A 24,934-nucleotide genomic window follows, 5' to 3' on the forward strand; every position below is an offset into this window, starting at 1 on the left:
GATTTATCCTCCCATTTACTAGCACTCTGGCAGACCTCTTAGTTGCTACACAGGAGCATGAAGCATCTTATTTTTGGAAAAATTTACATTTTATCTCCTGTTTGGGGTCATATTATTTTCCAGAACTGGCAGATTTCTTTTTAAACTTGATATTTTTTTCCCCTAGTACTCCGGTATAATTAGCACTAAATCAGACACTGAAGGCAGTACAGCAGAAGGCTGAGATAGGGTTTCCTGATAGTAAAAATATGAGAGACTGAGATAAAGATACTTCCGCTCCCAATATTCCCTCCTGGAAACTACAAATCCAGCAGATGAGAGGCCATCTGTGTGGATACCTTGTGATGCATTTTAACACTAAAACAGTAATGGAGCTGCACTTCTAGGGCTTTCCCTTGCCAGCAGCCATCCCTGGAAATCCCCTGTAGGAGTGAAAGGATAGATAAGGACAGTGCCATGGAAACAGCTGATCATTCCCTTACCTTTCCTAAATAGAGACCGGAGACTAACTTGCAAAGTCAAACTAACCAAATCTTCCCAAATCTAAGTATTTTGTGCTCCATTTTAGTGTAATAATTAAGAATTATGAGAAAATACAGTAAGAAAATGAGAGGTCTAAGTGCTTCTATTCTTGAAAAAATGTTTTAACACCTCTTTGTGGTGAGATCTTTAACACCAGATTTGACATACACTTTGACACACCTTTATTGTTGTGCTTTAGAAATATTTAAAAAATCAAATAGGCTGTATTTACAAAAGAAATCTGCGATGTTCTTCTAGGGCAAAGATTAATGCATAGCAGTGTTGTAACCTGAAAACCTTTTTCCAAAGAAAGCAACTGACAGACTTTTGAACATCATGCAACAAGAAACATATCCATGAGAAGCTGCCCTCCCGGTTGATGAGGCTCACACACTTATGAGTTCAGCAGAAATCACAAACCCCTGCCTCCTTCAGAAGAGGTATACGACTGGTTTAGCTAATCAAATACACCTTGCAATCAAGGGGCACTATCTTCTGGTTCAAGCTGGTTTTTGCAAGGATCTTAAACCCTAATTTGAGAAAGAAAAATACAGCCTGTTTCACCACTGATGAAAAGCTGCTAACCCTCACTCTAGATGATTGCACTGTATTTGTTTTTATTGAGGAATACTGGGACAATCTGTACATGGGAAAAAGAAAGACCCTTGCTGCACTCCAGTGCACTTTTTTGTTCTATTTATTCTACTTAAAAATGACTGACAGGGTTGGCTATTCACCATGTTCTGCCTCCACTCATGATGGAGGATGGTGGTCTTACTGTGACCAATTTAATTTTATGTCTGTGTAAAGTGGAACACCTTAACTGTGCCCTGCACATACACTGGGCAATTTCCTTTCCTCCCACTTCTGCAACTGCATGGCCCACATCTATTGGAGGTGCATTGAATGGAGCCAAAAAGCATCCACAAACTCTCTGGAGCAAAGGTTCAGAAAAGCTGCAGAGAATTTCCAGTGCCATGATAATAATGCATTTGGGGATTCTGAGCACATCTGTCTCTCTTGATGACCTCTTCCTAAATTTTCCAGCCAGCTGCTGTAGGCTTTTAGCCCTCTTTGAGTATTACCAGAAGCAATAGCCAGCTGGAAATCCAAATAGCTACTAGATGAATGTCATGACTGCTTCAGAACATGCACATTAAGGCCCTGGCTTTCATCATAATTAGGTAGAAGACTGAGCTGATTGACTTTAATAGCACCACATGAATTGTTGACTACATGGGCCTGTACATGCAGTCACCTGTAGGACAGGTTTTCTGTAACTGGTGCCATCATGTATTATAGTTCCTTTATCTGTGCTGTCATAGACAAAAGTTGGCAGATTGACTCCTACAGACATTCTTACTTGGATTAAAAACTGATGTATATCACCCTAGTCTGTGAAGTAAGTTAAGGAAAGAAAAAAAAAAAAAAAGACCATTGATTAAACAAGATTTAAAATGAAAAATGTGTATCTGTTTGTAGACAAAGACTGACACAAGGAGGTCAAACTGTACCATGTAAGGTTCAAAATGGATTAGGAGTGTCCACACATGATTAGCAGCCACTGCATTAAAGGAACTCAGGACACCTCTTTAATTCAGCAGGTGCGATGATGCGTAACAGGCCTCCCCGCTGTAGAAAAATGTATTGAGCCAAGACTAAAAGTAGCAAATGTATGAACATGTACATGACAATACATCCTCTTTAGTGGCTTCAAAGTTTATTTTAAATCATTAAAGAGCTAAAAGCTTTCACTTTCTTTAAGAAAACAAAGGAAGTCGAATACACACCTACTACAGCCACAGCAATGACGATGATCCTCAACTAAACACACAGTTTTAGGCAGAAAGGCAGGTTAGGATTTTTTTTTCATTAACTGAATTTAAATCACAATTTAACCATAATGTGATTGCTAGTTATGTTGTTTTACTAAGCTAACCATTCAAAGACAAGAAAACCTTTTTTTTTTTTCCATTCCCTAGCTCTGTTGAATAACACAGACTTCTTGTACCGATGGTAACTCATTTGCATGTAAACTGTAATTCTGTAATGGACAGAGAGATCAGTCCACATAGATGCAATGACAATGTCAGGTTCTTAGTTTACTTGCCTCATACCATGGAATATCCTAAATCTTAAATTCCTCTTTTAGGAAACAGAACAAAAATTAGCTTTTGAAAAAGAAACTCAGACCATTAAAGTTTAAAATGAAACACAATAAAGCAAAATGTTTATAAATGTATGTCAAAGGGTCAATCAAACTACAGAAAAGCTTATTTAACAACAGTAAAGATTAATAACATTCATTACTGTTTTCATCTAGAAATACTGCCTTTTTATCTGTCATGTGGTATAAAGAAATCTTTGGTTTTTCAGATTGAACAACAAAAGTACTCCAGGAAGTTCACACAAACAGGATGTCACTTACGGTGTTCCAAAAATGTAACACCATAAACAAGTACACAAACTATGGTATTTGTTTATGGCAAATGCATGAGTATTTGAGTGACAAAGGAAAGTTTAAAGTATTAGAATGGAGTATTTTCCTGGCAAAGTGTATAGACATTCATTTCATTGACTGGCACACACCCTCAGCACACAATTGTGCTGCACAAGAAAGTGGTGGCATTAAGAAACTGGTCTTTTAGTTTAGATGAAAGACTCTGTTCTTTGATCTTCAAAACATGTTCATGTTGATAGACATGTTACTGTAGTACTAACATTTCTATAACATATTCCTGTTGTGTAACCTACTGATTATTTTTTAAATTGTTTGGAGCTCTAAAATCAAGAAAGCCTAAGCATGAACTTACTGAAAGAAATGCCCTATTTCTGGCAAAGTATTATATACTCATCTTTTTTGTTTGAATTTTTAAACTTTACAATGATTTCATAAGAAAATTAAGGTAGAGGTGCTCTTGTTTTTCTTGATGGAGCAGAGAAGCCAGTTCACAAATAACAGTGGCCTTGGTCAGGTAAACACTTGCACACAGGCTTAGCTTTTGTACCATTGATAGTCTCATTGAATTCAAGGGGATTATTTGCATTATGTTTTGTGCACCAGCATGTGCTGTACTTGAGCCACTGTTGTAGCATACGTGTTTTCAGAGTTGAGAAATTAAAAAAAAATATATAAATTCAGTTCTGTCATCTTGGCAATGCTTTTCCATTTTAATAACAAAGGGGATAGCAGGGCCTGCCTGCCTACTGCTGCCTCACTAACAGAAAATACAAACTTTCACACAATGTACCCAAGCAGGATGGCAGCTCCTGACCTAGATCCTCTGCAGGCTAACGCACAGCTATGGCAAGGCCAGGCCATTCCTTCCGCGCTGTCACCCAGGCAGAGCTGACAGCTCGGGGCCACAGCGGATGGGGCACCCACCCCCTCTGGACGCTGGGGCGCTTCTCGGGGCAGTTGAGTCCGCCTGGGGTAGGTCTCCACAGCCCCCCCGGTACCCCCGGGGGCTGATACCCCCGCAGGGTGAAAGGCGGCCCGGGAAGCCCTGCTGTGCCTGGCCCCTGCTCTTTCCCGCACCCCGCGCCTGGCTCGGCCTGGCCCGGCGCACCCAGCCTGCGCACCCGGGCCGCCCTCTCCCCTCACAAAATGGGGCCAGGCGCTGTCGCCGGCAGCGTCGGACCCGCGCGCCCCCGGTCAGCAGCGCCTCTGTCAGCGCCGACGCCGCCGGCCGCCCTAGGCCCACGGCGCGCGGCCAGGCCCCACAGCCCCGCGGCCTACGAGCCCCGCCGCGGGCCCGGCCCCAAGCGCTGGGCCGCGTCTCCCGCGGGAGGCGGAGGAAGCGCAGCGGAGCGAGCCTCACAGCTCCTTCTTCTTCCTCCTCCCCGTCCCCCTCAGCCTCTCCGCGCTGCTCCCTGCGGGGCCGCTCAGCTCCGCGTCGCGCCAGGCCAGGCCGTGCGGCGGCGCATGCCCCCGCCCCTCAGCGCGGGCTGCCGAGCCGAGCGGCGGCGGGGTCACGGCGGCGGCGGCCGGGTCAGAGGGTAAAGGTTGCTCCCCCAGCATCCTCCGTGCTGGATACTCAGCCATCTTGGATCCGCGGGACAAGAAAATTCATGCGGTGAGTCCGGCCCCGGCCGCCCCCTCCCCGGCCCCCGCCGCCGGCCCGGGCCCCGTCGCTGTCTCGGCCGCGGGCCGATGAGGGAGGGCCGGGCGGTGGCGCGGCCCGCGGCGGAGCCCTGCGGGTGCGGGGCCGTCCCGCCGGGTTTCCGTTTGCTTTTGTCTCCGAGGGGGAGCGGGGGGGACGCGCGGCGCCCGAGCCGGGAGCGCAGCCGCAGGCCCGACCCGGCCCGGCGCCCCCCGCCCTCCTCCGCGGCCGCGGGCGGCGGCGGCCGCCGGGCGCCGCTCCGGGGCCGGCCGAGGCCGAGGCCGCGGCCCAGCGGTGCCTGGGCCCCGCATCCTCCGCGGCCGCCACTGGCAGCTCGGCCCGCGGCCCGCTCGGCCCGCCCGGGACGGCTTCTTCCCGCCGCCGCCTCGCCGCCTGCCCTAGCCCGGCCCCGGGCCTAGCGGTGGCTGCTTCCCCGGCCCCCCCCCCTCCCGCCGAGCCTGTCTCCGCGCTGCGGCGGCCGTGCGCGGCCGCCTGGCCCCCGCCCGCCGCCTTCCCCCGGGCCCGGTGCTGGGGCAGCGAAACCTGCCACCCGCGGCCGGGGCTGCCGCCGGCCCCGCTCCCGGGCGCCGCCGGGCTGCGCGCTTTGCCGGGGTGGCCTTGCGGCCTGCGCCGCCGGCCCCCGGGAAGGCCGGGGGTGCAGAGAGGGGGTTGGACGGGGCACTGCTGGCTGGCTTTAGAAAAATATTTTTTTCGCCTGCGTCTTTTCGCTCTCCTCCTGGCGGCGGTTAAGGTGGTGTATAAATCGGTTCTGGTTTTCCCTCGGACGTGTTTGTAAAACAAACTTGAAACGGGCCGAGCCGCTTTCCCGAGCGCTGCCCCCGAGGAAGGAGCCGGCCTTCCCCTGCCCGCCGCGGCGGCCGTTTGAAGCTTCGGCTTGAACCTGGCCCCGGGGGGAGCGCGCAGGTACGGGCAGGGATGACAGTTCGGGGATGAGAGGGGGACACTGGAGCAGCGGGGAAGGGTGCAGGAGGCAGTGTTTACGCTGTAGTTAGTGTATGCGTGATCCTGGCGGAAACGAGGATTTGCTTACAGGTATTCTAGATTTAGCATTTCTCTTTTGGGTTGGGTTTTTTTGTGAAGTTACTTTGTTTTGGAGGTTTTGTAATATGAGAAAATGGAAACATGCTTGTGTTAGATGTGGATCAGCAGCTTCTGGTGCTGATCCACATCTAACACAAGCATGTTTTCATTTCTGCTGTAAGTCTGTTTTATCGGGGGAAAAACTTGTTTCCAACTTTGTGCTGTTTTATCCCCAGGGGAAGACAAGAACTTTTTGTGTCTCTTTCTTGTATATATGTGTGTGTGTGAAGGAGACATTCCTGTGTGCTTGCACGGCAGTAACATCTGGCGCTGGTGACTGGCTGCTAGTCTTAACGCTTCAGCTGGGGGAAGGGAGTTTGAGATGATCAAACCTGCTGTCACATCAGTTAAGTGGAAACCTTTGTGTTTCTGGAAGCTTGGATGTGTTTCAGACTGTTAAGACTTGTATAGACCTGCAAGAGTGAAATAATTGTTTAAGTTTATATTGTAAAGGCATCTTTCTTTGGACCTGGAAGAATTGCTCTGAGTGTGTTGATGTACTTTGAGTTCTCTTATTGTGGCATGTTAATAGAACACAACTTACTAGATCCAGTGTTGTGATCTTGAAGACAATGTATGTGTCCAGTGCCTTTTTTTGGGGTGGTTTTTTTTTGTTTGTTTCCCCCAAATTTCACTGTTGTTTATGTTGAGAATTCAGCTGGCATGCTAAACTGCAAGGTGTCGAATGCTTCTGATTTTAGGAAGGGTTTTGAATACTTGCTATCATGAGCTGACTGACTTGACTTGCAAGTATGTTTCCGTTTCACTTTCAGGAAGCTGTTGATAAAGCTAAGAGTGTAGTAGTAGATAAACCTTGTCTACAAGTCTCTTCTAGAAACTTTCATATTGGTGTCAAAATAGTCATTGCTATTGTAAACATTTGTGTGTCAGTTCTACCAACAAATGAAATCAAGAGCCCTTGGCTAAGAAATGAAAATAATAAAAATATCATGGAATGTATAAATTTGATTAGTATTCTCTTTAAGGTAATCTAACTTTAGAAAATTGGTATTCAGTGGGAAAAAGGGCAGTTAGCATGTCCTGAAGTTTCATGCTAAAAACTGGTCCCATAAGTGGCTGTTTGCACCTGAAGATCTTGGTCTGTCTGTACCTCAGTCCTTTCGCATGAAAGTTGTTTGGGCCTGCAGTGGAACAGTAGCTCTCAGGAAGTATTTCTGCTGTATTATCTATGCTTTCAAATGCATTTCTGTCTAGATAAGAGGTTAGGACTGAAATCAGAAACATTATTGCACTTTCAGCCTCTGCTGTGGCTTTAAAAAAAAATTTACTTATTTTTGTGTTGGTGTAATGGTCTGTCTGTTGTGTAGTAATTGCAAAGCTGTAACCTCATTATAGATTTAAAGCAGTCCTGTATTATTATAACTTTGTTTATTCAAAAATATCTTATGCTTCCTTGCTATTGACTCCAGAAGTTAATAGAACTTAAAGATACACTGCAGTTGGATTCAAATAGGGGTTTCTTGCCCCTGGCTTTCTGACTTGATCTGGAAACTTGAGAAACGAATTGTTTGTTTTGTTATGAGGTAGTATAGAAAGTGCACCTAAGGTTCCAAGTACAGAATTTTGTTCTAAAGTAAGTAAATTCTTGGATTTAATGTTTTTTGTTGTGTCTTTCCTTAAAGCTATAATATGCATGAATACAGATTTTTTTAAAGGCATTTTAAAAATGGTGTTCTTAAAAATAATCATGAATTCTTGGCAAAATACTTGCTGTATTTGTGTGTGTTTCTAAATGTTAGCTTAGATAGAAAACTGTGCCAGATTATATGAAAGTACAGTGCCATAGTAAGTAAAAATATTTTTTTTTGACACATTAAAATGATTGCTCACAAATGATACAATCTTTCTTATTTTTTAAAAATTATTGATATGGTGTATACATGAATTACAGTGCTTGTTGTCAAGAGCCAAGAAGTTCAAGTTAACCTAACTTTGCTGCATCTAGACTTTTGAGGTATAAGTAAATAAAAATTGTATATGAACATTCTTCTACAAAACAGATATCTGTGAATATTTTTACTTGAACGTTGTCCTGATGTCTCAGATGCACTGTATTGAGCAATTAAAAATAACCTGTTTAAGTTGTTTCCTGCAAAGACCTGGCCTTTCTTTTCTCTTTTTTATTTTTTTTTTCTCAAAGCACGTATGTTCTGTGCTTATGTGTGTGTTGCATTGGTCTCCTGACCCAGGTTCCTGTAAGAACTATGGACAACTGAAAGTTTGTGGGTAGTCTCATTGACTTAAAAGCACCTACTTGCATGTTGGTGGCTAACTTTGCCTGAGAGTTTTTGGGATGGATGCTGTATGTTGACAGCTAACTATGCTTTTATTGAGCATTATACCAGTGTAGGAAGAATTGTGTCAAATGAAATTATTGCACAGTAAGATGTTTAAAATTGTATGCAATTATTTTGTTTTTAGAGAAGGTGTGTGTTTGTACACCAAACGTGGTTTATGCTAGTCAGAAAGAGATTTCTACGTAGGAATTTAAATCTTTTTGTGTTTGTATCAGCAAAAATAGTAATAAAAAAACCTCCTAAAATGTCCAGATGGCTTTGAATTTATTTTTTTATCTTTCATTTATAATACTCTGCTGAAATTGGAATATTTATACTGTGGTAGTGTGTACTACTGGCTCAGCTTTTGGTCTGGTTGTGTAAGAGGCCCCAAATCAAAGGTGTAAATGATCCTTGCTGAAAGAGGTTTCCAAGCCCCCCTCCAGTTTGTTTTGAGATCACATTGGTTATCAGTAGTGTTACAGAAAAGCCTGCATTATTTTTTCCCCTTGACTTGCTTGCTTTGCCATCTGACCACTCTCTGCATGCTAATATGCTTAATTTCACAACTCTCTACATTTCCTAGGAGGATTCCTTTCAGATTATGCTGGTAGGTTACAACTCGATTGTAATTGAGACTTTTTTCAGACATACTCTTCTCTTGTTGAATTGCACTGCAAGAGTTGTTGATCAGAAATTCATTAGTAAGTAAACTGTTGTTTCCTCCTGTTTTCCTTCTGATTTGTGATAATTTTTTGGGGGTATTTTTAAGTATCATCTTGTACGCCAAGTTGCTCAGGATACTTTTTGGCTGCAGTGAGTAGTCTAATGAACTTCTGAAGCATTTTCAAAGTTCTGCCTTCAGATTTTTTTATGCATTTGAGGTCCATGATGGTTGAATATAGTTGGCTGAGGTCAAGTTATTTGTAAAAAGGTATATTTTGTTTAAAATGAAAACTAATATGAAATGCTGATGGATTTGTGGGAAGTAAAATGGAAACTCCTACTTTGTATTACTCTTGCTGAGCAGACAGTAATCCAATGGGTTAAGCGTGAGTATAAGACTTGGAGCATGCTTTCTGTCTTTCTGAGTTACCTACTTAAGTGATGGGTGACTCTGGGTAAGTCATTTAACCAATTTATAGCCAAGTTCTAGTCTGTAATAAGAGGATCATGTTTTCCTGTGTTTTACTTGCATGGTTTGAGGCTTCTGGAACTTGATACCAGTAGCAGTTAACATGCATAGTTAGAGATGGCAGTGTTAAAACCACCAAAATGGTCCTATACCAAAATCAGGAGGTAGGAAGTTGTATTGTTTGTCCTTCCATGTTTTAGAATTCTATGTCCACAACAATTTCGTTGCAATTTAAATGTGTACATTTGAAAACAATAGCAAGGAGTTTCCAGGCGCCAAAAAGAAGCAGTATGACTAACTACATTGAAATAACTGCTAGCTATTTTAAATTATAAACTGTAAATGTTTAGATTTGTAGGCAACTTCTTGGCAAATGAGTTTTTCTAAGGCTGCCTTCGTAACACAGACAATGATAATGTAATATATTATTTTTCTTGCCTAAGGACTGTAGGAAGATGGCTGTCCTAGTGCAAAATAAGTAACTAATGCTTGAGTCAGTGAACTGTGTACTAGTCATACAGTCTGTATGACTGCGTGAGTTTTTTCTTCAAGCTTCACTGGAATACTATTTTTCCCCTTCCAGCCTAATAATAAAACCTTGCATTGTCTGAGGTAGACTGACTATTCTTTGTAACTATTTTTAATGCGTTTTTTGTTCTAATTGTGAAAACTTGTTCTTGCAAAGGAAGTGTTGGTGGAGAATTATGATGGAAAAAAGGTCTGCCAACCTTCCTTCTGTTTCTCTACTGTGTAGGGGACTTCTTGGGTATATGCTTGAAATCTTTCATCATTCAGTAGTAACAATTAGTAAGAAAGTACTTGTTGCATATAAATATAATTTTTTTAAAAAAGTATAAAGCAGGAAAATAGCTGAAGTAGACTAAGTAGGTTAAAAAATGCATACAAGATAGTTTCTCTTCTTGAGAGTTTATACCATGCTTTGTGGTGTGGAGAAGTAGAAATCTGCAAGATTTTCAGAAATAAATCAGAGCTGTAGGCATTGTCAACTTTCGAAGGACTGAAGAGGTGATGAGTAATTCTGAATGTTGAAAGTACCTTGCAATATTGTATCCACCTGTAAAACAGTTTGCAGTAAAAAAACCCTTTCTATATGAGATATTTGATTAATTTGTTGCAATGTTGGTATTGTTACTGATACATAATTGTGTGGTGTGCCTTTTTCAACATGTCAAAAGTATCATCATAAATTAGAAGGGTACCTTATGTTGAAATCTGAAGTTGTTGGCTTTTTTACTGGATCCAGATGCACATTTCTATAAGTTGATTCTTCAAGATCAAATTAGGATCAGCATTATATGTGAAAGTAAGTCAGAATCTCTCTTTATTTCATGGCAGAAGTTGGAAGTAAATTCAGGTTCCTATGCTGTTGTGATATGGAGTTAATTTTTGGTTGTGTTTTAGGAAACTTTTTGGCATTTCAGGATGATACGTTTTAAGGCAAAATGTATTATTTGTTTTGTCCCTAATTTGTGGAATTTCAGTTATATTGGAACATGTATGCTATGGGATATCTATGATGACACAGGAAATACTCTGAATTTTGTGGAAGGGTAACAGAGATTTCCAGAAATTGGTGCTCTTCTGAGCTTCCCTTATCTCAGGTAGGTGTGTATTGTGACTACCAGCAGTATACAGTTGATGGCAAGTAGTATTTCCATAACAGTTTAATTAAGAATTTGCAAACTGTTGATATTAGCTGTGATCTTAATCTTTTACTTGTCTCCAAAGGATGCATACCTTTAGTTTAAATGACCTTTTTTGAAGCATCTGGCAGTTCCTTTAGGGTCCTCACTGTAGATTCAATTTCAGGCCTCCCTTTCTTAAATACACTACTAGACTGAATTCATTTTTATAGCAACACTTTTACAAGTCTTGAAAACTGGGATGACCAACTGTAGGTCTGATTGGCAATCAGGAATGACTTGCTGAGAGCAGGCGTCTTTAACTGCCCCTTCAGTGCAGCATGTGTGTATTCCAGTGTACAACTGCTGGACTTTCCTATACCAGTGAATACCTGTGTTTGCGGAGTCCAGCGTTTAAAACAAAAATACTTAGAAGTGTATTTTAAAGCTTGGTAGACTAAGTGTAGTCCACAGGCCATGGTGTTAATGTACTTAGCAAGGAGCCTGAAGAGGAATAACATAGGCTGCAAATTAATAAGCTGTAGTAGTAAAATCTGCTGATAGTAGAACACACTTAATGGCCTGTATTATGTCTCTACCTGCAAGAAACAGGGCAAGCAACATTGATTAATCATTGTTTTGAAGAGCAGTGTGATGCATGATGATGCAGTTAACTGTAATTTTTTTTAAAAATGGTAAAAATTAGAGGAACGGTGAAAATCGGATAGTGAGGGAAGAGCGGAGTTTAATCTAGGCAAATGCATGCTGGTTTCATTCTACAGTATCTAGTACTGCTTTAAAAAAAAAGCAAATACCTAGGAAGCTTTGATACAATTTTTCTCAGGGAAGTGATTTATGAGATTGTTTGGTTTCTCTATCCCTTCCCCCAGTGAGTGTATATATGTCTATGTGTATATATAAAGATTTAAAATGTCGTGTGTATAGGTAACCCAACTTCTGAGTTAACTCAGAAGTTAAGCATTTAATTTATACTTGTATTTATATATGGAAACTTAAATCAGGAAGAGAATTTAAGCCTCAAATTATGGTCCTACAAACCTTATAGAATTGTGTCTAGGTAAAGGAAGGATGTCCAAATTCGTACACCCTCTTGGAAAAGATATAGTCAGACCTGATCTAGTATGTATTCTTTAGGATGATGGCTGGTCAAGCAGCTTGTGGCCACATGCAGACTTCCAGAGTGTGCGCACCACTACTCTTTTCCCTGGCTCAGGGAGGAGAGAGAGAGCGGGAGTCATGAAGAGGTGTGGAAAAGAAGGAAGTTGAGGGTTATCATGGTGTGGTAGAAGTATTAAGAAACAAAAAACCAGATCTGTAAGAAACTGGTTTTTATTAGTTCTGCTCATAGAATATGTCTGTATTTATGATTAGGAGTGTGTTTGTGTGTGTGTTTTCTTAATGAATGCAAATTAATTTTCTTAGTCTCCGTTGGTTCAGTATTTTTTGTGATTGGCAGAGGAGAATGCTAATCTGAATCGAATCTAATATTCTGCTCCAACTGAGCAATTGTTCTTTGTGCACATTGATGTAACTGTCCATGGCTCTGCAACAGCTTCCAGTGGAGTACTTATTTTTAGAAGCACATTACAAAATTAAGTGCATAGTCTTATGTAACACTTCTTGTATTGTTAGCACCTAGAGGCTTCCACCCCACTAGTATGAAGTGGAACATATCCTACATAATGTTTGATTGTATGTATTTACATCTGAAATATTTTCCCATCATTGTCTATGGCTAAACAGTAACTTTGCTTGTGTTTTAGGAATATCAGATATCTTGTTTGCACAGTTGGGTATGTTGCTCCTCTGCATTTGCAGAGTTTTACAGTATTATTTTGGCGTATCTGAGCAAAACAACAGTTTGAAAGTACTGTAGAGTACAGCAGATATTTTTTTATCTAATTTGAAGAAGCCTGGTGGATTCCTGCTCACAGTTACTTGCACTTTCTCAGAGACTTATCAAATAATTTGGCTCTGCACGGTAACTGTGAGAGTTCTGAAGGTCTGTGGATGTTGCACGTGTGAAAAGGAGATGTTAATCGCGTTAGTACGCCATTGAGGGCAAACTTTAAATATGCTTGAAGACAAAGCTAATTTATTTGTTTTCAGTATTTTAAGTGACGTGATCAAATTATACTATTCTCTTACCTGTTATACACCTCTTGCTGTAGTCTTAGCAATGTTTTGATCTCTTCAATGTGACTTTGTGCTTTTCGAATTCAGGCTGCAAATAACATGTTACATTAATAGAATTATTATTAGTATTATTAATATTAGTAATAGAAGTATTATTAATAGAATTGTGTCTTGCTGATAGGATGACATCTGTACAGAACAAACTTGTCATGTAAATAATTTAATAGGCAGAAATTGGATTTACCGAGAACTATAGCTTTATTACAGAGTAACTTAATTCTCATTTTTTCACTGCTTCTTGAAGTAGGTGCTATATTTTTGTTGGAAGCACAGCTGAAATTTCAGAGTAGAGGACTAAAAGTTGAGAGCCTCAAAATCTGAGGCCAAACCAGAGGCATCCATTGTTTGTTCTGTTACAAATTTTCTATGCTGTTTCTCTAGCATTGTTTTCTGACAACCCAAGTGCTTTGCTTTACAAGGTCCTTCTCTTTCTCTGAGGAATCTTGTAGCTAGTGAAGAGTGAATTCAAAGGCATCTGAGGTTTGAAGAAATAGATATTTGTAAAACTAAACAAACAGGTAATCTCTTCACTAGGTCACAGCTTTAGGAATAAATGAGACTTTGTAGATGCTTTTAATGATTGTTTTATCTGAACAATTCAGACTATTCAATTTCCTAGCAGTGTCTAGGTCAGGTATCCAGAACTTTCTGGGTAGCCAGTGGAAGTTCTGTCAGCTCTCGGACCTTCTTGTCAACCATGAAAGTCATCCTGAGAGACTGAAAAATTTGTGAAGCTTGTTTTTTATGATACTAGAAGGCCTTCCTTCAGTATGAGGGTTTACCCTTGGCAAAGCATGAGTTACCTTTGTCCTTCCTGAGGCAAGCAGCATATATAGGTATTCAGATAGGTAGGTATGTACCACTTCTACACGGATAGGTTCTGTTTCTAGGTTGGACTTGGGTTGTTCAGTGGGAGAGTGGGTAGGTGACTGCCTGCTGTCAAGCCTGCCATCCTGTGCCTTCTCCCTTTGGTTTTGGATCTTAAGAAATCCTCTTGATCCAGCTTATGTACTGGGGGGGGGAAAAGCACTGCACCACCCTTCTTGAAGACCTCTGGGTACCATCCCCTTATTCTGGTGACGGGGAGACAATCCCTCCTGTTCTTGGGGAGCTGCTGGGTATGCTTGTGAGGGGAAGGAGCGGGATGACCAACACAAAATTTTTGTTACTCAGCTTTGCCTTGTGAATAGCAGTGTTTTGTGTTTTTTCTCAGTTCTGGGCCCTCCAAAGAGCCCTGGGACACAGCTGGAGCACTGGGGGTCTGGGGAAAGATAGGAAAGAACATGCCAAGCGCTGTGTTCTTTGCATAGAAAGGCCAGGACTGTGCCCTAGCCACTTTCCGTAGGTGGGGCAAGGAGCTGGAGGGTGAGGATGGGGGAAGCATCCCAGAGAGGAGGAGCCTGTGCAGGCCAAGCCATGTTCAGTGCCTGGTGTGTCAGCCTGGGCCTGGCCTACCAGTTAATACTGCATTTGTAGAGAAGTGCCATGTCTTTGTAGTAAATATGTTCCTCTGTTCTGTTTGGTATTGTTTCCTCTTTTTTTTTCTGGAGTAGTAATCCAGGAAGCCAAATACAAGAATAACACCTTGGTTGTGTATTTCAGCATTTATATGCCCAGTCTTTTTTTTAAGAGCGTATCCCAGAGTTTCCTCACCATGGCTGTCTGTTGTTTGTCTGTCCACTAGTAAGAGAAGACTGCTAATGTCAAGGAGGCCCTGGTGGTTGTTGGCATTTTATCACTGAGTCTTGGCCTGGTTTTAGCCAGGGCTGTGTCAGGAAACTTGGTATTACGAGGTTCATGGGAGGTTGTTAGGAGAGGGGTGTTTTTGGAAAATAATTTCCTATTTATCTTTGTGTAAAGAATCACTACCTGCTTTTTACTTTAAATGCTTAATTGTCCTGCTAATATAACTTAATTTTGCGAACGTAGTGTGTTTAACCTGCACTTGTATAACTTGCTATTTATGAAAAGTTTTAGGTATTTAGGTATTTGTGGAAGATGGTGTAACCCCCCCTTTCCTCTTTAATTATGTGAAACTTTGAAATTTTATGTCAGGTTTATTCAATGTCTGTCTTCTTGACTTGCAACTTATGGAATGAAGGGATAGTCTTTTCATTGACTCGTACAGGGTCGGAATGAGCTCACATCCCTCTAATGTTGCCCTTGCCATGGCATGCTATAAAAATGTCTGGGTATGTTTTGATCCTTTGAGGTATGGATGTTCTGGTTTTGAACATGTTTTCTGTGAAAACTCTTAGTCACTAATAATTGTAGTGACACTTTAAAATATCTGTTACTGTTTTTACTGGAAAGGAAGAAAGCATCTAAAACCGCAAGAGAATGACAGATTTCACTTAAGACGGTAAGCTTCTGCAATTGTCATGCATGAAGAGCATTTAAAATAATCCAGTTGTCAGTGTCAAACTCTAATACTGAAACAGGGGGAAAAAAAAAGTGAAAATGGTCTTGCCCTCATGCTTTGTAGTGTCAGACCCAGAAGACTTATCAAGTTTTGCCTTAGTTGAAAGAAAATTCCCTTTGGTGGTGTGTTTCTTCTCTCTTGAGTGCAGCTACCATGGTTCTGCCCACATTATCCTTTTTTCTTTTGATTTTCTATTTTTTTTCCTCTCTCCTCTGAAGAACCACTCAGTATTTTTCTCTTGGAGGTAACAGTCCAGCAGTGTCAGGATAAGAGTGCTTCTTGGAATAAGATGAACAGCTGCTGATAGAGTAGGTTTGGATTGGGTTCCACAGCAAGGTTGTGTCATTCACTGGAAACCTTACCAGGTCCTGCTCCTGTCAGCAGTCTGACCTCTGTGAATGCTGTCAAACTGGCAAAATAAAATCGGCAAAAAAATCAGAATTACAAATGGCTAGAGTACTAATGGAAAAATGTCTCTTGAGTAAGAGTGAGACTTCTAGTGATACCTTGTAATTACACATCTGTTATGAGGAGGTGATCTAAATTCAGGGTTGATATATGAAGTGAGAGTGATAAAAATCTGTGCAGCACTGCTGTGGTAGTCATATTCCTCACATATTCATTTTGTAATAATTTCCTTACATTTTCTTGTAATATCAAATATGCTTTGAAATTTTGACTATTAAAAGTTCAATTTTTTTCCCCCACTTAGTAGCCTAACTCAGAGTTTCTCTGTGTAAAACTAGGGAGGAGCAGCTAGGTTCCATCAAGTGATGAAGGCATTCCCAGTGTTAGTATAGGCACATAATGCTGTGAAATTAATTTTTATCTGAAAATGTAGCTTTAGATAAAATAAGGCTAGCTAAAGCATTCTGTATTTATCTCCTGTGCTCCCAGAATGCCTCCTTTTTTTACTTCTATGCATTCTTACGGCTTGGGGTTTTTTTTATCCCTGTACTTTTCTTACTTTTTTTTTTCCATCTATTCTTTCCACTGTTTCTTTGCTTCCCCATCAATTTAAGATTGAAAAGCGAAGTTTTGGATTAATCAGCAGGAAGAACAGTCAGGTAGTCTTTCTATTGCTATGTCATTAGCTTGTCTCATTTTCAGTTCATAAACTGAGAGGGATGTAGGTCACCGTTTATATGAGCATTTGAAGTTTTGTTACAAACAAACCCCTCCCTCAGTCACTACATAACCCCCTGCTTCAATAACTGTTAAAAATGCAAACTCAGGGAAATCAGAATTTAAGAAATGCTTGAATGAAGGTTTTCCTTCCTGTCTTAAGTCAGGTTTCATCTGCATATCACTGTTACATAGGTTTTTGATCAAATGGTGTTTTTCCCAGGGGACTCTGGTCTCATTTGTTAGACAGGATGCATGGTGTTTGCTCACTGAGGTTTTTCTTTTTTAATCCATTGTTCAGATCATGCTATGCAAAATTGTAAGTAAATTCCACATTAATGTTGTCTCCCCAATTTCTTCATTACATTGTCATGGAAGTGCTGTATAATATGGTTTTCAAGAAATTATGTATTTATATTGCCTCACTGAGGTGACAGCCATGCATTACAAATAGAGAAATTGAGGCATTGCCTTAATATTTCATAACAGAAATATCTTTCATTTAATTTGCAGCTGTGAATGGTTAATGCTTCTGCATAGACTCTTGAAATATTTCAAGCAGAAGGCACTTGTGAAAATCTGTGTGGCTCCCCCCATCATTAAAAAAAAAAAAAAAAAAAAAAAAGACAAACCGTGAGACAGGCATAAAGTTAGTTTTGTGACATTTAAACATTAGCTAGACATACTGCTTGCTTTCTATAGTCTCTGCATCATTAATTAGAAGAGGATAGAGGTAGATCTTGACAGTGGTCCCTGTTCCATTGACTGCACACCAAAAGAATGAGGAAATCCAGAAATGGTGGATCCTGGTCTGAAGCTCTGTATGCTGTAGTGGGACTGTCCGCTTTCCCATCAGCGTCTTACATGTCTGTCTCTTTCTCTCTGCAGTTTCTCTTTCTGTTCCTGTTGTGAAGTCTTAATTCCTCTTCTGGTTTCCTCCTCCCCTGTGTCCTAGCTATTCTCCTGATGGCACCCAACTGATTTTCAAGAGAATTAAAGTATTTCTCAGTCCTGGGATGAAGAGTCCTTAACTACTCTGCAGCTGGGCTTACATCCACACTGTCACACAGAGGTCTCATGCAAGAAGGTGAAACGTGTTATGGAAAGGCTGAGAGAAATTGTGGAATACTGTAGGATCTCAGTGTAGCATGTGAGTGTTGCAGAGCCTTACAACCGAAGCAGACTTGAGCATGTATTCCTTGTGATGGTACACAGTGCCTTCCTAAGATAAGGACATGCCCTGCTTGTGAGTGTTGCACAGCTTTCAATACTAGAGCATTCCAACAGATGAGATATTTTAAAATGTTTTCAGCAGGAGGAGGGTATTTTCTTGTTCAAAAACATCCAGAAATTATTAAACTATCTTAGCTACTTTAAAAAAAAAATAAAATTAATCAGTTTGGCCTGAAAGTTCATTGAGGGAGGTATTTGGGCATAAAAGGTTTGTGTATTCTGTAATTTGGCCAAGTGAATGAATATGGGGTCTTAAAAGCAATGACAAAAATTATCCAACACAGTATTACTGCCTATGCTGTCTGGAACAATATAAGTTGCTCTTAAAAGTAAAAATGAATCTGTATGTTTTCATAGCTTTTTCCTTCTTCCCAAATAACACATTTGAAGGTAATTTTAAACAAGACCCAGATTAAAGTGCATTTCAAGTGCATGCAGTTTATTGTGCAGCTCTCTGAATATAGAGTATAAGAAGAGCTGTAGAAAATTTCTGGAAAACGGTTAGTCTAGAAGTGATGGTTAAACCTGAAATTACAGGATTGTTTTCATAATTCCTAGCTTCAAAGCATGATACGGTTTTCAAAGTGAGTTACCTGCCCAAGATTTCTTTTGAAAATGGCAGTTTTGGAGTTATTAATGGAATTAAATGCTTAGAAAAGGTATTTTTGCACACTCTTTTTTTTTTTTTTTTTTTTTTCTCTGACAAGAAGGTTCACTTGAGGGAAGTTGTATCAATGGGAAGATTACTTATTTATTTAGGAAAATGGAGTGGAAAGCAGAGCTTAGCTGTAACTTCATAGTTATGGAATGACTACCGTTGCTACATTAAAAAAAAGTTTGTATTGTAAATGAAGATACTTTAGTTGTAAGGGTTTGAGAGCGTTGTGTAGTAAGGAAAAAGGGTGAAGCAATTAAAGAGCAAGTTTTTGCTACAAGAGGAGTGGATGTTCTTGAGTGGGGTGAAGGTTTTAATTGTATTTGGTGTGTTCACCTATGTTAGAAATATCTTGAAAATAATAAAGGTGTCTATTCAAGTAGTATATGAGTTGTTTTCTCCTCTTCTTTGTATTGTACAGGTGAGACAATTAATACCCAGACTCAGCTATAAATCTTTCGGTGTCAGTTTAAGTTCCACATTTATCCCAGTATCTTCCTCCACTTAATGCTTGAGGTGAAGTTTCTCTTTTCTGACTTCAGCTGGCCAAAAGGTAGACCTCTAGGACTTTGGAAGTCCAGGGAAAGAAATGGAATCACTTCTTATGTATCCTTGAAAACACATGAATATACCAGAAATGAGCTGTTGTTCACTGTTCAGCATAACTGAAGAGAGTACGTTTGATACTGTAATGTGTATAACAGATCATACAGTCAGCTTAAGTGCTGCTGTACCATTTTCCTCCTTTTCACACTACTGGCAATATGCAGATATGCTGCAGATAATGAACAATCAGTAATTTTCACTAGGATGGACTTAAAATGTGTAGCCATGGCATTGTGAGTTGCTGGAGGAAAACTTTACCGCTTTATGCTTCTATTTCCACGTAGAGATGTATTTTTTTTAATTTTTTTTTCCTTGCAGGTCTTGTTTTTTTGCCTGTAACCCAGGGTTTTGGTAAAACTCTTCCAATGTAAATAGGCAGTAGTGATGCTAGGCTTGTACTAAAGTGTAAGAACCTAAGTAAATCTTGTATCTCTATAGCAATTACAGTATAAAGTATTAACAACTGTGAAACCCTCGGGTAATTTTTTTTTTTTTTTTTTTAAAAACCAACACAGCCCCACAAACCAGCCAGCATGTAACAATGTATAGTCAGTAGAATCCCTACAGGATTATGCATTTTTTTTGAAGACTGCCTCCATGTGCCTGTGTGAGTAGTGTTTATTGAGATCACGAATGAGAATGTGGTTAGTGCATTTTCCTGTAAGGGATCAGTTCTGGACTCATGCTTTCTTCTCCCCTCTCCATCAGGCCTGTGTTGTGGTGTTTGTCCTCGGTGAAGGGCCTGTATTGAATTATGGTTTGTTTGCCAGCTCTTCACTAGCTTCTTACTGCTTGCTCCTCAGGCAGAGTGCCTCTGGGATCTTTCCTCTTTAAGCCTTTGTCTGGGAAACCAGAGTCTATAGTTTATAAAAATTGTTAAGATTCTTTTGGCTGGAAACTGAAAAAATTTTAATGTATAGTTTACAATGGCATGTAGCGTTAGTACAGATTTGTTAATTTTGCAGACCCTTAACATGTGCATCCCCCTTCACACGCAGATATATAAATCACTGCTGGTTTTGACAAAAGATGTTTTAACTTCCAGTTTTGTTCTTAGTTTTAGAGAATCTGAACAGTATAAATTGGATTAGGTGTAGAATATGCAGAACAAAAAGTTTGCAAGCTGTGTAATTTTTGCTTAGTTAATGACTTGATGTCCTCTAATTTTGTGCTTGTTTTTAGAGTTATTGTGGAAAAGCCTTTATCAGTCCACCATGCTAACAGTATGAAGTTAGCCCAACGTACTGACCTTGCTTATAAAAACCTCTGTAGAATATGAGGTAGAGTTCTGGTCACCAATTCCTGTGTCCTAACAAATTTCTCAGTCAGGCTACACTGCCTTCCAGGTTTTTTGAAGTTTTTTTTCAAATTGAACTTTTGTCTGTGTCAGGTCAAGTATTTAATTTACTCAAGAATCATTGAGTTTTCATAGTGTTCAAATTTCTTTGTGATGTGTTTGTCCTTTAAATTGGTTATTCGATTTTACAACTGTAGAAATCTGCTTGATACTGATGGACTTAAGGTAAACATGTACTGTGAAAACTTTTTTTTAAAAAAGTTCTGGATCAGTAAAATATAATGGTAAAAAAAATATATCTAATTTTCTGAAAAGAGTTAAGATATGGAAGTTGTTAAGGGAGCCTCCATTAGGGTGGGAGAAGTATATTGCTTCCATATACATCATGTAACTGACACATGTTAATCATGGTGCACTTCAAAGGAGTAAACTACTGAAACAGTTTCTTTCATTTAGGCTTTTATCTTGGGATGTTTGGTCATAATTTAGGAACCCTTTACTCTGAAAGAAAAGTATGAGTGGGTTAATTGTATTTAATTGAAAACTTTTTCTTAAAAGGATTTTTTTACACTGGAGCCATACCAAATGACATTAAATGGTAACTGTGCTAATTAGAAAAGACGAGGATATTTCATACTTTAGTTAAAACTTTTAAGTTTCATGCAGTTTTGAAGATTCTTGAAAGGCCAGTTCTTTTAAAAAGTGAAATTTCTTTGTGTTAAGCATCAGCCTTGCTGGATTTAATTTCAGTATTAAAACCTATAGTTTCTCAATATTGCAGGTAATAGATTTAAGAGTGAGATGCAATTTTATTTTTTTCTTCTTGTTACAGGGAGGTCTATAGAGATTTCTGGAATTTTTGTATATTTTAATTCTGTAGTGAAAAGAATATGTTTACTCTTAATTTACAAATAGGAGTTGCAATCTCCAAACTTCTATGCCATCAGGTATATGTTACAAAATAGGGCATTTGGTTTTTTACATAGGTGGTTTTTTTTTTGAGGGATAATATAACCTGAGATTGTGGCTTTGCTACATTTTGCATTCTTGCACGACTTAGTAAACAGTTCTCAAGTGAACTTCCTTATAGAACCTTGTTATGGGAAAAATAAAATTTGGGATTGCATATTGAAAGGTGCCTCAAAACACCTCAAACCCACAGTGTCACTTTCATTAATCCAAGTTAACAAAATTTTTGTCCTCCTGACATGTAACAAATCCCACGTCTAATATGGTGCAGAGAAGTGCCTGTGATATCACTAGCTGTTGCAGAGGACTCTGATCCTGACCTCAAGATCAGAATGTCACCAGGAGGCGTAAATGTAAAAAGCATGATACCCACTTAAAAATATCTTTAGCTTGTGTCCAGATAGGAGACTGACAGTAGTGTCTTCTATTGTCAAGGTCACATTTGTTAAGCAAACACTTTGGATTATTGGGATGCTTAAAACTACCTGATGGACTTCCTAAGTAATGTCTCTGTTATCCCTTTAAGTAAATAATGAATCTGTTAAAGGGTTAACAGGGATGTTGCTTAAGCATTAGGTCTAGCTTTCCTCATTTAGCTCCAAGGACCTTCCCACAGGGTTCTTAGGGAAAGTAAATGTCCAGATCCAGGGATTTCCCTGCTGTTGCTGAGTTAGGAGAGGGACAGCTGATTCTGGATCTCCTGTTTTGGGGACAGGTATCTGATCTAGTATTTGCTAAACGTACCATACAAGACTCTAGGAGGGTGCCCCCTGGAGTGCTGTTTAAGGGTTTATAAAGCAGAAGTGATTAAACTGTTCTTTGTTTATATGACTTCTCTGTTTCTTTGCAGCTGGTCTTGCAGCTTACCATTCCAAAGACACTGAGGAATAAGCTCTGTCTCTTAGAATTATTTTTATATCTCTGCCTTCCTTGGAAAATGCCAGTCTTACCATTTATAGCCTGAAAAAGGTGTTTTGTATAGGAAGTGAAAAGCATTAGATGGAGAGATTTTAGAAGAAGTGTGGGAATGTAAAAAGCAATGAAGGTCTGGGACTACATGGGCTGTTCAGGACAGTGTCATGTTTTTCTCTCACGGAAGCAAGAGAGAGAAACTGTTTATGCAAGGTGCTGGCTTCCCCTAGAAAGAGACTAGGGAAGAATGGTCTAAACCTGTTCTGCTTTACTTCTGTGGTGTCAGCCTTCTGAGTGAAATGTCACCTGCAGAGCAATAGCTTTGATAGAGCCATATCTGAGCAGACTATTTATGATCATCACTGCCACAAAGCACTTTCTGCTTCCTTTTTTTTCCTTCATTCATAAAAGCTTCCTGGCAAACAACGGCCTGCCAGCCCAGGTACCTGTGTGACAGGGAAATGAGGAAATAAACAGGAGATCCTGCCAGTCTTTAAACTGGCTACAAAGTTGCTGTGAGAACCAGTGGAGAAGTTGGTTGGCAAACCCTGCTCTGATAAATCTGGGAAGTTGTTTTTCACTGTTCATTGCTAGACAGGCTTGCAAGCACTGCCTCAGGCTCTAACAATTATCTCTGATTTCCAGCAAGGCAGCTGAATTAAAGAGAACTGCTACATCAGGGAGAGATGGGAACAAGTTTCTAAAGAGATATTTCAGGTAGTTTGCTGGGCTTTTGTCCAGCTTAAATGTCATCTAGGAAGCTATTGCTGTTCTTGGTCCTTCTCACAAAATTAGGTTTTGGAGGTGAGAGATGGAATGTTTCATAGATGAAGATCCTGGCTTGCCAACTAATTTAAATGTGTCATTGAAGTAAGATGTACGGTCTGTTCATGATGCGAGTAATATGATACTTCATGGAGTATCCATTTGAAATTGCCCAAGTTGAGGTGAAGTCCAAGATACTTTTCTGTATAGGGTGCCTTTTCCTGTAACTGTTTGTAGCCATTATACTTCTGTGCAGTATTTCCAGAATAACCTCTGCATTTTTCCTCTGCTTTGATGCCTACTTAAAGGTGAGTATCATGTCAGTAGGCAAATGTGTAGAAAGTCCTGTTGTTTTCCATGTCACTATTACTTTTTTACAAAATTCACTTGATAAGCTACTAACCCAAAACAGAAAAGGTTGATTGGGACAAATCTACAAATTGAGTTATGGTAAAATAAACTTTATGGGGAAGAAGCTTCAAATCTGTTGTCTTGCGTTCCTCTGCTTTTTTTTTTTTTTAAATTTTGTTTTTGTTCTGGTTTTATCTGTATGCCTGTCTTATCCAAAGGCAGCTTTCTGATATTTTCCTAACATTCAAATTACTTCTCCTCGTCTTTAATTGTGTCTGTTTCCAGGAGCCAGACCTTCTGCCTTTCTAGTAGCAAGTCCTGGCTTTTGGCTGCAGTAGGCTGAGTATCTGTTATAATAGGCTTACAGAATTTAGTTCTCTACAAGTAACAGTTTTTGTAGTAAGTTGTTTGTCTCACTTCTCAAACTTTAAATAGGTAAACAGAAGCTGAATTCCTTGCATTCTATCCATAGGGAGGGAATGAAGGAGGGAACCTATGCCATTCAGTAAAGAATATAAAACTGGGATTTGCCCTTTTGTGTCGTAGCAAAATATGCTAACAATTCCCCATAAATTTTGTTTGTGTTATTACTCTCAGCTGGTTAAGGTCTGTTCTAACTATTCTGTACTAACAAATATTTAGTGAAAAATTTTAGCTTTAGAGGCTCATTGATAGTATGCAAAGGAAGGAAAAGTAGACTAACTTGTATGACATTAATTCTCATTGTCAATCTTTTTATAAAACTGTTAGCGTCATTTTACTTATCTGTTGCTTTTGGTGTTCAAGTGGTACTGTCTGAGACCTTTGGGGTTTTTCCCCTTGTCTCAGTTGCTCTTTATGTTCTCGTCAGAAGCAAGTGAAAATGGGTATAGGGCATGTCCAATTCAACTCAAAGTAAACTCTAAAAGATACCTAATATTTAATAATCCTGTCATCTAAACATAAAGTGTTCTTTTATGCTTTATTCAAATAATTTATTATGAGAATGTATTGAACTTTCCAAAAAGTTGTTTTGCGTATTGATATTGTAACTTAGGACTTACTCGGAAGTCCAGGTATGTACAAGAGCAGAGATTATACAAATAATATTTTTCAATTGATTTGTCATGGAAGATTTTAAAATACTTTTGTTGTATTGTTACAGGAGCTATTTTTAAGGGACGAAAGGCCAGCAAACGTGTAGCAAGAAAAATTTGAATATGAGGCAGCCTGAGGATGATACTATTGGGAAGACTTAATACAAATATATATTTTTATATTTAAATCCATGTAAATATCATTATCTCTAGCATTGACTTTGGAACACTTTTTGAATGTTTTATTATGCATACATATCTTTTAATCTTAATTACATATAGTTAGTCAAGATCATCTCTGGATACTCATTCCTAGAAGCTTAATTAATTTTAAATACTGCAGGAGAAGGGTTTAGCATACATAGTAACATTTGTAATACTGAAATTTGATGTAAAGCCTTAAGCATTCTAATGTACCTTCCTTTAGAAGAATGGTTCTTAATATATTGTAAAATAATCAAAGCAGTGCTCTATATGGCTCTATTTATAAGATTGCCTGTGTAAT

The 24,934-nt window shown here is 39.8% G+C and overlaps 1 protein-coding gene across 9 annotated transcripts in view; it reads left to right on the plus strand.

The window, feature by feature from the left end:
• Positions 1-4,260: 4,260 nt before the first annotated feature.
• CNOT2 (CCR4-NOT transcription complex subunit 2) overlaps positions 4,261-24,934 on the plus strand; it is a 91,530-nt gene continuing 70,856 nt past the window's right edge. For 2 of the 9 annotated variants that reach the window (XM_080392691.1, XM_080392690.1), the window contains exon 1: positions 4,470-4,598. The gene's annotated coding sequence lies outside the window, so the exon portion shown is untranslated. Of the gene's footprint in view, positions 4,599-5,410; positions 5,550-24,934 lie in introns of those variants that run through there. The other 7 variants (XM_080392696.1, XM_080392695.1, XM_080392692.1 and 4 more) reach the window with 5 other exon arrangements.

The sequence above is a fragment of the Falco punctatus genome, assembly GCF_963210335.1.
Source record: "Falco punctatus genome assembly, chromosome: 6".
NCBI classification, from domain to species: domain Eukaryota; kingdom Metazoa; phylum Chordata; class Aves; order Falconiformes; family Falconidae; genus Falco; species Falco punctatus.